Source organism: Bubalus kerabau, chromosome 8 (assembly GCF_029407905.1).
Source record: "Bubalus kerabau isolate K-KA32 ecotype Philippines breed swamp buffalo chromosome 8, PCC_UOA_SB_1v2, whole genome shotgun sequence".
Taxonomy (NCBI): Eukaryota; Metazoa; Chordata; class Mammalia; order Artiodactyla; family Bovidae; genus Bubalus; species Bubalus kerabau.
The window spans coordinates 72,582,501-72,593,991 of NC_073631.1; the positions used below are offsets into that span (position 1 = coordinate 72,582,501).

The 11,491-nt window shown below is 41.3% G+C and overlaps 1 long non-coding RNA gene across 3 annotated transcripts in view; it reads left to right on the plus strand.

Annotated features, from left to right (window-relative positions):
• Window positions 1-10,907, plus strand: part of LOC129659318 (uncharacterized) — a 15,017-nt gene extending 4,110 nt beyond the window's left edge. For all 3 annotated transcript variants that reach the window (XR_008717962.1, XR_008717963.1, XR_008717965.1), the window contains exons 2-5: window positions 5,264-5,333; window positions 8,695-8,773; window positions 9,025-9,258; window positions 10,551-10,907. This is a non-coding gene — a long non-coding RNA (uncharacterized LOC129659318). The remainder of the gene's footprint in view (window positions 1-5,263; window positions 5,334-8,694; window positions 8,774-9,024; window positions 9,259-10,550) is intronic.
• The last annotated feature ends 584 nt before the right edge of the window (window positions 10,908-11,491 follow it).

Genomic DNA, 11,491 nt, shown 5'->3' on the forward strand with positions numbered 1-11,491 from the left:
TTTTTTAAGTGCATTTTTAATGTTTTTATTCTAGGAACATTAAGAGCATTGAACAAAAGATTGTCCAATTACTATATAATGTTAACAAATATGCCAAATCCTTCATTTCCATGGCAGCAAGTGAAGCTGGAGGCTGTGCAGGCTGATTCTGAGATTTTTCAGCCCCAAGGTGGATAGGACAATATTTGAAAGTGTATGGCTACAGAACAGGTTTTTTTTTTGGAGGGGGGGCCTTTAAAGCAAAGTTACAAGGGGCTGTCAAACACTTCTTCATGGCTTAATAGCCATAACATTAATAAGTGGGTTTTTAAAAAGATTTCTTTATGTGGACCATTTTTAACTCTTTATTGAATTTGTTACAATATTGCTTCTCTTTTAGGCTTTGGTTTTTGGCTGTGAGGCATGTGAGATCTTAGCTCCCTGACCAGGGGTTGAACCTGCACCCCTTGCATTGGAAGGTGAAGTCTTAACCTCTGTACTTCCAGGGAAGTCCTAGTGTTGTGTTTCTTGTGTTGGAATAATGTTGAAACTTCTACTCACACTTAGTCTATTGAATAAAATTAAAAATATGATATAGCCTTCTGATGGTTTACTAATAAGATTGCACCAAATAAAAGTGTCATAGTATATACGATTATCTTAGTGTTTCAGGCAGAATCCAAAAAGATGGAACTGAATAGAAAAATCAAACCTGAAGTCCTTATTTCCTCACCTCCCTAACTGGTTGCTGTGGCTTTCATAGCCTGGGAACTTACCAGCAGGTAGTCCAGCAGTTGGAGCTGTCACTGTTGATGAAGAGGAGTTGGTTTTTCTTTTTGTTTGGCTGGCATCATGGATAAAAGAGCTTAGGAAAAGTGAATATCCATATGTATGCTCTCTATCTGACATTGTATTACCAGGCTTAGGCTTCTCCAGAGCATTACTTCTTTATATCTGGAGAGAAGCAATTAAAAAATTACCTGCTAAAATGGATCTTGGATGTTCGCTTTTCTATTTTTGAAAGGCAGGTTGGCTATTTTGCCCTTGAGCCTTAAGAATTGTTGCTGATTGGCTGTTTGTTATTTTTTAATAATATATGGCATGTATCCAAGTAAGCATTCCGATGACCTCGACAATAAAATGTGATTCTTGGCTGCAAGGTCTATTGGGGGATGGCAGGCTGCCAGCCATTCATACATCATTTACAGGTGGCTGTTTCTGACAGGCCAGTGTTAGTTATTGTAAATGAGTGACAGTCCCTATAACTCACCTGTAAGCCTTACTCCACCTGCCCAGGGCATCCGAGCTTCCCCCGGCCTCTTCAGCACACGTGTTCCTCCTCCACGAAGACCCACAGGCACAGACCCTCCTGTGCACACTTCTCCTCCCCCGGGCTCATCAGGATGGGGAGCTACCTTGTATGTGATTGACGATAATTAGGTTTCAACTGCCTTCTGATGCAGAAATACACACTATTACAGCATGGCCAATTCTGCTCCTGCAATCTTGCCTGTGAAAGTGTATTGATTCACTCTTTCACATTTTTAAAAGGTCATGGCAATAATTCCATCTGAACTGTGCTAAGTGAAAATAGTTTGTAGAAATAATATGGTTGCTTCTTAGTTCCATTGTAATTGAAAGCCACAATGGCTTGTTTTTTTAGTATATTTTAATTACATGTGTCTCCTTGCCCCATCTTCCCCTGATAAAGTGTTTGTAAAGTTATAAACCAGGTGGCCCCCTGTGGCAATGTCTTCTGACTTTTTGGCAAAGGGGACTTTTTTTGTTTCCCTACAGTATAAGGTGAGGTCTAACCAAAGCTCTGGGTCATTCTGCCTTATTAATTTAAGAATTAAAAACAGGAGACTTGAACTTTTTCCCTGACACTGTCATCTGCTGCCTGTTTTCATAAGATTAGGATATATTGGCTTTGATGAGCAAGATGCTGAATATGCTCACTTTCCACAAATTTTCATTGTAGCTCAATAGCCTTTTCTGGGTTGACTAAAAAAATATTATTCTTGCTAGTTATCAGACCATAATAAAAAAAAATTGGTGGTGGGAGTTTATAGCTCCTGTGGTATACCCATCCTCACAGGTGACAGGAAACTATGAATAATCTGTCATAAATTACTGGAATACTCAGATAGCAGTTTAAGACTTTTTCCCTACATTTTTAGCTTTTCTGAGGCAAAAGAGTTTTAAAATGCTTGAATTGCATGTTTTGGGAAAGTGGGTGATCAGATTTTATGCTCTAAGCCACTCTGGATCTCTCTTCCAGTGAGGGGGGGGGAAAAGTCTCAGCTGTTTCTAGTCTCAAAAATGAGCCCGTCATTGTACTTGCAAACTAAGGGGCATAATCTCATCCAGAGCGTGGGGATTTACGCGCATAATTACCATCAATGCTAATGGCATTTATGTCTGTACAGCCCTGCACATCAAGATGAGAATATATTTCCATGTCCTCATGCTGTGAAAGTCCATTTAATATCATTCATTTTACAACTGATTTTTTAAGATGATGTCCACATTCTGTCATGGCATACGGATGCCTAGTTAAAAGTAAATGGGGGAAATATTGGGAAGGGATGTGATGGCTAAACTTGTTCATGTCGATGAGATATCGCTAAACTCAAATCCATTCATACTCTTTAAATGACAACGCTCTAGTCGGCTTTGAAACTGCTGGCACACTTTTCATAGTGTTATAAATTTGTCAGCCTAATGGGACATTTTGTAGATGTTTTCCTCTTTAAGTGCTTTAACAGGAGTAGGTATTCCATTGATCCAAAAATTTAGCTCAGCTTCTCATTTCTGAGAGATGAGAATCATACATTTAATGCCTTACCAGAAATTAAGTGGTGGATGGTGCCCTTCATCTCTTCAAGGAAAGAAAATTCACTCTCTGCTGAGCTCTGCTCTCTTTTGGCCTGGGAGCATCTCAAGAGCAGGACATGATTTGAAACTGAAAACATTAGTGATCATCGGAATCTGAGGTGGTTCCATCTCTTCATTGATTATATGATTGTCTTTATTTCATCAGGCCCAACAGCCTATTGAATGGCGTCTTCACGTCTATGCTGGCCGAGCAAATTCAGATCCGAGTCTTGATTGATCTCTCCAAGGGCTTTGACCATTAAAGCAAAATAATAGATCTATCTCTCCTGTCCAATCTCTGACACCCTTATGTTGGAGCCAGCCCAAAGCAAAAGGGTCCTATGCCTAAATCATAAACATAAGGGGACAGATGTGTGCAGAAGTCCTTCCTGAGAGGGCTGTTTGGGTCTCCTCCAAAGGAACACAGCCTTCTCTGGGAAAAAGAGAAGGGCTTCACAAGAGACCTCAAAAGGCAGTGCAAAGGAGCAAGGTCACTTCTGAATGAGCTAAAGTTGGCCAACCGTGCCCAGCTGGGTGACCTCAGGCAAGCCACTGGACCTCTCTGAACCAGTTTCCTCCTCCATAAGATGGAGCAGGATAAATGCTGAGTGTTTTACCACCTTGAAATTTTATAACCAGTGCCTTTGGCTTTTATAAATATTGGGATTACAGTGAATTACAGTAAATAACAAGAAGGAAACACTGATTTCCATGGGATTATGCAGATGAGAAGGTCTAGGGCACTAGATGCCTTGATACAGTAACACTGGTGGATAAGATGCTAGCCTAGCGCCAAAGCCCAGGTCCACCCCCAACCCTGATGTGTGATTCCTTTGCATTCAACTTGGTGGCTTGACTAGTAACAGCCCAGCTACTGAAGCTGCTGTCAGTGGCACTGACAAATCCCAAGGGGCAGAAGGTAGAGGGTCCTTGGTGAGGAAGTACTAACCTCCTCTCAGTACTAGCCTCTTCCTTGGCATCACCAGACTGGCTTGTGGGTGTTGCTTTACCTCACCAATCACCAACACTCTCTGGGCTTTTTCCTCTTGTGACCACTATTTCCTCAATCATACTGATCACAGAGTTCTTTTTAGCCCTGAAGACATTGCCCTCCAAATTCCTTTGATTCTAGTCATGCTTTGTCTTCACCCAGTGCCCTAGAATTGTATGTGGTGCATCTATGGCCCCATTCCACTCCACAGGTGTTTTTGAAAGACCATTGCCTCACTTTAATCATGTGGATTCCCTTATTCTCACTTTTGGAAATATCTTCTTTAGCATTAACTCAGTACGTAATTGGGCACCTACTACAGATAAGCATTGGGCAAGCATTGGGTGCTGGGGAGAGTATTGAATGAAACACTGTCTGTGACTTCTAGGACTTGACTTGTTCACATTTGTAGGGTGTTAATCAATTGCAAAGGATGTTCACATACATTTTCTGATGTGCTTTCTACAGCAATTTGGAAAAGTACATCTAAGCAGATGATATTATTATTTCTATTCAGAGAAAAAATGAAGACAGTAAGAACAAACTAGTTGCTCAAGGTCCTGCAGGTTAGTAGTGCTGAGTATTGCCTCCAACTCAATGTCCTGCGACTCCAGATGTCTTGTCTTATGTCTCCACCATGCACCTGCTCAGAGCCACAAGTCAAGACCAAGGTATTCCTGGCAGGCCCTTCTCAGTGTGTTCCCTGTGTCTGAGATGCAGCTGACCCTGTGAAAGAATGACTCAGGGGGCCCAGTAGCTTAGAAGGGCTGGCAAGGTGCTTAACCCAAGTCCATGCCTTGCGTGTTGGATTTGTGCCTCTCTCGGGTACTGGGCAAGGGCAGCCATTCACTCCTGAAGTTCCCAAGCTCGCAGTTGTGTACTTTTCGAACTTACACCACTGAGAAATATCAAGGTCAGAACATGATTGAAGAACCTTCTCCCTTCTCTTTTAAGTTGCCGTGCTTATATGATATTGTTTTCCACTAAAGTAGGTTCTCTTAAAAATGAGGTTGAGATCCCTAAAGAAATTGCTTCAATCAGCAGCAGGGCTTAATGACTGTTAATGGGAAGTGGAGATAGGATAGTAAGTGTTACTTTGATTAATAAGAGAACTGCAGAGAATTTAAATTGTGCCACTGATGGATTATTTTCTTCAAGCTTGATAAGCACTTCTCATTTGTTCTTAAATTTGGTCAATACTGTTAAAGGCAGCAAAATGAAGTATAATTAATTCTATTACTGCCGCTCAGACCAAGTGTTACTAAGAAATAGATTATGATGCAGACGACAGTAGAAGTCCCAGAGTTGACAGTTTGATGCTTTGAATACCTGTCACTGCTTGTTAGCCTGAAAGAATGAAGAAAATTTCTGTACCCTGATTTCAAGATACCTAAAACTGTTTTCTCATCTCTGCAGGTTCCACTGACCTAATACAGGGAATATCAATAATGTGATCAACTGATACAGAAATGATCCTGTTTTGGAGGTATGAAGAGTAAATAAAAGATTGAGATATATATTAGTTAAAACCTTACGAGCTGGATGCTCATTCTGAATTAATCACTAAGAAAATGAGATATTGATTTGATGTTAAAAGCTTTACATATTTTTCCATTTTCAAAGATTCTGCCCCATATTATGAGCCATGCTTTTCTTTATTTAGCAAAGATACATAAGCAAATAGCACACAATAATTTTAGTGAATAAATAGCAAATTAATTTTATTCAGAACTTAGTTGATAAGCAGATGTAATTGAAATAAAAGATTTTATTTTAGTATATAATTTTATTTACTACAAGTACTAGTGCCTAGGATGGCATGAAATTAGACCTACATCTCCCCTTGTTTTCTATAAACAGTAAGAAGCGCCAGTGTTTTCTGAACAGTTTTTTTTTTTTCTTGACACCTTTTAAATCCCTTTTAAATATGCCTGTCTATTTATTTAAGGAACATAAATCACTTTATAAGTCATGCTAAGATTCATGCCTGAATGCAGATGGATATATACAAGGTCTTACCTACTGCTTTCGGCATCTTAATTCAGTGATTCTCAGCCTTGTAGTTCATTCTCCAGGGTATCTCTGGTTAATTCAAGGAGTGCTTCCAAGCTCTAAAATGAAAATAAATTAATTCTACTTAACACTTAAAAAAAATTATGTGTCAGTCCTATTTTATGGAATCCACCAAATAGAAGCAGGCTTTTACAACTTCAGAGAGACTGGGAATCAAACTCCCCCTGAATGTGTGTCCTTCTGTTCACTATTTCTATTTCCAAGTCTGGTATTTCTTCCAAAGTGTAGAAAGTCGCCGGGTGAGTAATTTTGGATGAATATAAAACCAAGTATGTTGGGCTAGTAGTACAGTTATAAAGTTTCTATGAAGTTCAAATTCCGTTATTAAAAATGTAAACCTTATCTATTATGAATTGAGGACTAATTCTCTTGCCCAGATGTCCCATAAACATAATTTCTTAAGATGGGAGAATTATAAGATGTACATTTCAGACCAGAATGTGAAAGTCAAGCCATTGTAGAAGCTTTTGGCTGGAAAATGTAACTTTGGAGACAGAGTAAAAGTGTGTAGAGAGAGAGCTGGAACCAGAAGGCTGCCAGAAGCCCAGGTTCTGAAGCTTCTCCTGCCACTGCAAAGCATCAAACAACCTTGGATGAGTCTCCCAGTTCCCCCAGAACTAAGTTCTTTCCTCTGTAAAGTGAAAGATTGGCCCAACTGGTCTTCTACGTCCTTTTACGCTTGAAAATTCTGGTCTTTGAGAAGAGCTCAAGCATGAGATGTTGAAATGATCTTTTTAAAGGTGTTGACTCAAAATGATGTGGTCTGTACAGACCGTAGAAATAGCCACTGTGGTCTGTGGTCAAGCCTGTGGTCTCCTAGGGTAGATAATGCACTCTGCAAATGCAAGGTGGCCCACCACCGTGTACCTGTGCTCCTTCCTGGAGGCAGAACGGTGAGTCGGTCTGACTCATCTCTGCCTTCAAGAAGCTTAAAGGCTAGTGGGGAGGCAGGCAGTAAGTAAAGGCATAAACCATCACGTGAGTGAGACATTCATTCAACAAATACGTTGAAGAGAAGCAAACCAGGAAATGTTTGCATGATAAGATGGGGTCAGAGAAGGCTCTCTGACAGGGAGGATAGAGAGTGAGAAAGCTGACCCAGGGTGGAAGCAGAATAAGGGGAAATAGGGAAGGGAGATTTCCAGGCCTGCTTGCTTAAAAGATTAAGGTGGAAAGAAGCCCGGACCTCATCTGCATTGTCTCGTTGCCTTGTCTTCACTTTTCTTCTCTATTTTGTATACTTGTGAGGTGTTCTTATTAACTCAAGAAAAACCGTGCAGAGAAAAGATTGTTTCCATTGCTTTCTACCCAGTCATTCTCACCTATAGCAACTCAGATAATTTTGCCTTTGGTTTCCCAGACTGCTGCCGACAATTCAAGTTTAAAAACCTCGAGTTGGGTTATTTCCATTCGCACTGTATGTCTGTGTTTGCCCATAGAATTTGGTACAACTTACGACTTCAGAATTACTGTATAATGCTCAGAGGTGTGAAACGCCATTTCGAGTAATGCCTTTCTTCAGTTAATATAGATAAATATTGATGGCAGGCAGCAGTAAAACAAGTCATTAAATTCTCCAGTGCAAGTGTGTCCCACACATAGCTGGAAGCTACAGACATCACACCAGGCGCGGAGAAAACCACTGCATGTAATTGGAGCGCTTGCATCTCTCAGCTCCCTCATGCCAAAATGGAAAACAGGGTTGTTTGGGGGGAAGCACGGGCACCAAGGGGAGAGACCAGGCTGGAATCGCACTGCTGGCCCGTTCTTCCCACTCTCTGTCTGCCACCGCCCTAATGAGTTCCTGGCTGAGGCAGAAGCCTGTGAAAAATGGCAATCAGCAACAAGCAGAGCTCTGATGCTCTGAAAACAAAGAAACTTTAAAGTAGTAGCCCTATAAAGCCAGCTCAAGAGTTGCAGGGTAACAAACCCCCTTCTCTTTTGTCCTTCGATTGTTTGACAGCAGCCTCTTTGTGTCCCTGCCACACTAGGCTTGGGTCACCTAGGGGGTGTGGCGGGGCTGGCTTACAGTCCCGGATCACGTGCTTGTTGCTTGATTCCTTGGATGAAAAATGGAAGGACCTGTTTCCTCATTTTATAACACCGTCCTAAGGATGCCAGCCTGGTATAGATGTTGAAACTCCACAGTACGGGGTACCCTTTCTTCAAGGTGTTTTTAATGGGCTCTGGGTTGTCAAAGACACTGCTCTGATAATGAGGCTGTGAGCCCCGAGTGAGGAGAAAGCTCTGTAATGAGGGAGGCGGACAATTTGTTACAGTGATGCGGTTACTTGGCCATAATATCTTTTTGAGGTTTATTAAATCATATAAAATTTCAATTTACACTGTAATATTCTATAAAAGATGGAGCACACAGAAGTAATAAGTATGACAACATTTCTTTCATTTATGAATTGTATTGTTGATTGTGTTAACACTGCCACATCCAGCAGCAGGATTATTTATGTCGGGACAGTAATTTTCTATCTCCAATTTAATTTTGTAAAAGTTAATTACAAATTAGAATAAAATGAATGCAGTTATGGAAGGCAGTGAAATGCTGAGATAGGATATTATTGGGGGGGAAATATTGACTCAGGCCGCTTGTGGTGGAGATCACTGTTATAGAAACCCAGGGCTTCTGGTGCAAGGGTCACCCATCCATTTGTTGGATGAAGAGAGGTTCTGGGTTTAATCCATGAGGAAATGAACTGTCCTTGGGGGACCTTAGGGAATATCAGTGGTCGTTCTAGTGAAACCCCTTTCTTTCTCAGACAGGTCACAAAGCTTGTCCCAGTCACCCAGCGCAAAGGTGACAGAATGAGAACTAGAATTCCAGTTTCGGCACACCAGGTTAGTCAACTTTCATTTCACTCCGAGGTGAGTGTAGATTTGTTTCTGCTTTAAAAAGTGGGCAGAGGGGTATGTGGAGAGAGAGGAGGTAGAAAGTTTCTCCAGGTCTTAACACAAACCAATCTGTGCCCCGCAAGATGGAAAATTGAAATGCATGTGGCATATCAAGGGGACCTTCCCAGTCACCTTTTCCTCCCCTGTTGAATTCTTTTTCCATTTCTCCACTGGTAATGACAAAGTTTCTTCGACAGGCTTTCTACCAAAGCCATTGAGCAAAAGAGCCAGTTACAACCCTTCAGGAGTTGCTCCAGCCAACTCAGCCCCCAAGAGAGAAAGGAGCACCAGGGACAGAGACCGAGCAGAGTGGAGAGAATTCCCAGGCCTGAACACGATACCCCAGTTCTTCACCTCCCTTCCCTGCCATTTTCCCATGTGCACTATGCTGTTCCCCTGGGACTTGGCCAATCGCGCCTCTCGCTGAGAAGGTGGGTGAGCTCAAAGGCGCCCAACTTACATCCCTCCATTTTCACCCCACTCTTCTCAAACATGTGGTCTCTTTCCCTTCCCATTCTCAATACCAGACTTTCACCATTTGCAGTATCAAGATTGACTTGCTAGGTGAAAGACTTTTATATTTAGTTTTTAATAGAGCAAAAGTGACTCTAAATTTGTTAATATTCTTTAGGTTACATAGGACAAATTACAGATAAGTGAATCAGTAATGAAATTTGTAATGAGAATTTCTCAAGTATGAAATGTTGGCGCAAGGAAAGTTAATTGCAGGATTTTACAGCCATTATAGTTTATATCATAAATGCAAAAATGACGAGGGCCATTTAATTACAGTAGGAACACACTAAATTTTTATGGAGTGCCATTTTGTTAAAGAGGTACTCGGAGCATTAACAGCAAATACCATCCTAACTGTGGGTCCAGGTAGCTTTCACAACATCAAATAAATATGCTATTGCTACAAAATTGTTCCTTAGATACTGTAATTGACATGATGACTAATGAGATGGGTTTATTCTCACAGCTTCACATACTCAATTTACAGTGTCTGAAAGTTATTTTTTTTTGCTATCCACAGACCTGGAAGGAACCAGAAAAATCCCTCTTGGAAAACACTATCTCTGCCGCTTCTCTAATTAACCTTCAAAAATGCATTTTGAAATATAGAAGTTGGTGCCTGGCATAGAAATTGGATTGTCTCAGAAAAAAAGAAGACCCAAGTGCTAATTTGTTCCTTATTAAATATCTGACATGTCAAAATTGCAGGCAGTTAATGTTTCTGGTGCCTTTCAGCAAGGCTGGAGACAGCATTTCCTGTGGGCCAGGCACAGTGGGGTGGCTCTGAGTACCAGTTACCCCAGAAGCGAATGCTGTCCCACTACACCCTCCCAGCCTAGGTCTCCCTTTTATTCCCCTCACATTCCAGCCAGGGACCTGTGAGCATAAGATGCCCTGATCTCTATGGAAGGAGGTGTCTAGGGGGGCTGACTTAGAATTCTGGAGCATCCCCCATCATTGTGGGTTTAGGGGATGCACCCCCCTCACCTTGTCACCCCAGGCCTCAGACGCTCCCAGAATAGGAAAAAAGAGTTCACAGTAAAAGAGCCATATTCACTCTGGTCCCCTGAACATGTTTTAGATTGTTTTGGAAAGCCAGAGTAATGGTACTCCCACTGTTTTGGAAATCTAGGGTGGTTGTCCCTCTCTCTATTATCCAGTAAATTTCCCAGAGGGAGATTATTCTAGGCAGTATTTCTTTTCCTAGGAAAAGTAAAGGAACAATATCCGTGGTCTCCCTTGTCTAGTCAATGGAACTGGAAGTTAAGAACTGTTGATTTGCCTGGAGTCAGCTGGCAACAGAGAACCATCAAGAGCGTCCAGTTCCAGGACAACAGACAGCGCACTCAAGGATTTTGGAGAAGAGCAGCTATACATTGGTAACTGGCACAGTGACAAGCTGTTAATGGTTGTGAATTGGGAGTACTTTACACTATCCTTGAACTCTTCTGTATGCTTGAAATTACTCGTGAATGTAAAAACTGAAATAAAAGAATATCATTAGCTGAAACTGGCCAAAATAAAAATTTTAAAAGGACTGTTGATTTGGAAAACCTGCATTCCACACCCTGCTCTGCCACAAAGTAACCATGAAACTTTGAATGCTCATCTGGAAAATAAGAATGTAATAATGATCCCAGGTTCCAGGAGATATTGTAAACATCTGATAATTTAGTGAAGAATTTGTAAATATAAGAGCAGGATCTCATATGTTCTTAGCAGCATTGGTCACAACAACCAAGGGCTAGAGGCAACCCATGTCCACAGATAAATAATGTGTAGTATATACACACAACAGAATATCGTTCAGCCTTTGAAAAGGGAAGAGAGTCTAACACATGCTACAGCATGGATGAACCTGGAGGACATTTCGTTAAGTGAAATAAGCCAGGCACAAAAGGACGAATACCATGTGATTCCACTTAGATGAGGTACCCGGAGCAGTCAGATCCATAGAGGCAGAAAGCAGGATGGTGGTTACTGGAGGAGAATGGGGAGTTACTGCTTAACAGGTAGAGTTTCAGTTTTGCCAGATGAAAAGAGTTCTGGAGATGGAGGTGGGGATGACGGTACAACAATGTGAATGACTGTAATGCCACAAAACTGTGCACTTAAATGTGGTTATGATGGTAAACTTTATGTTATGTG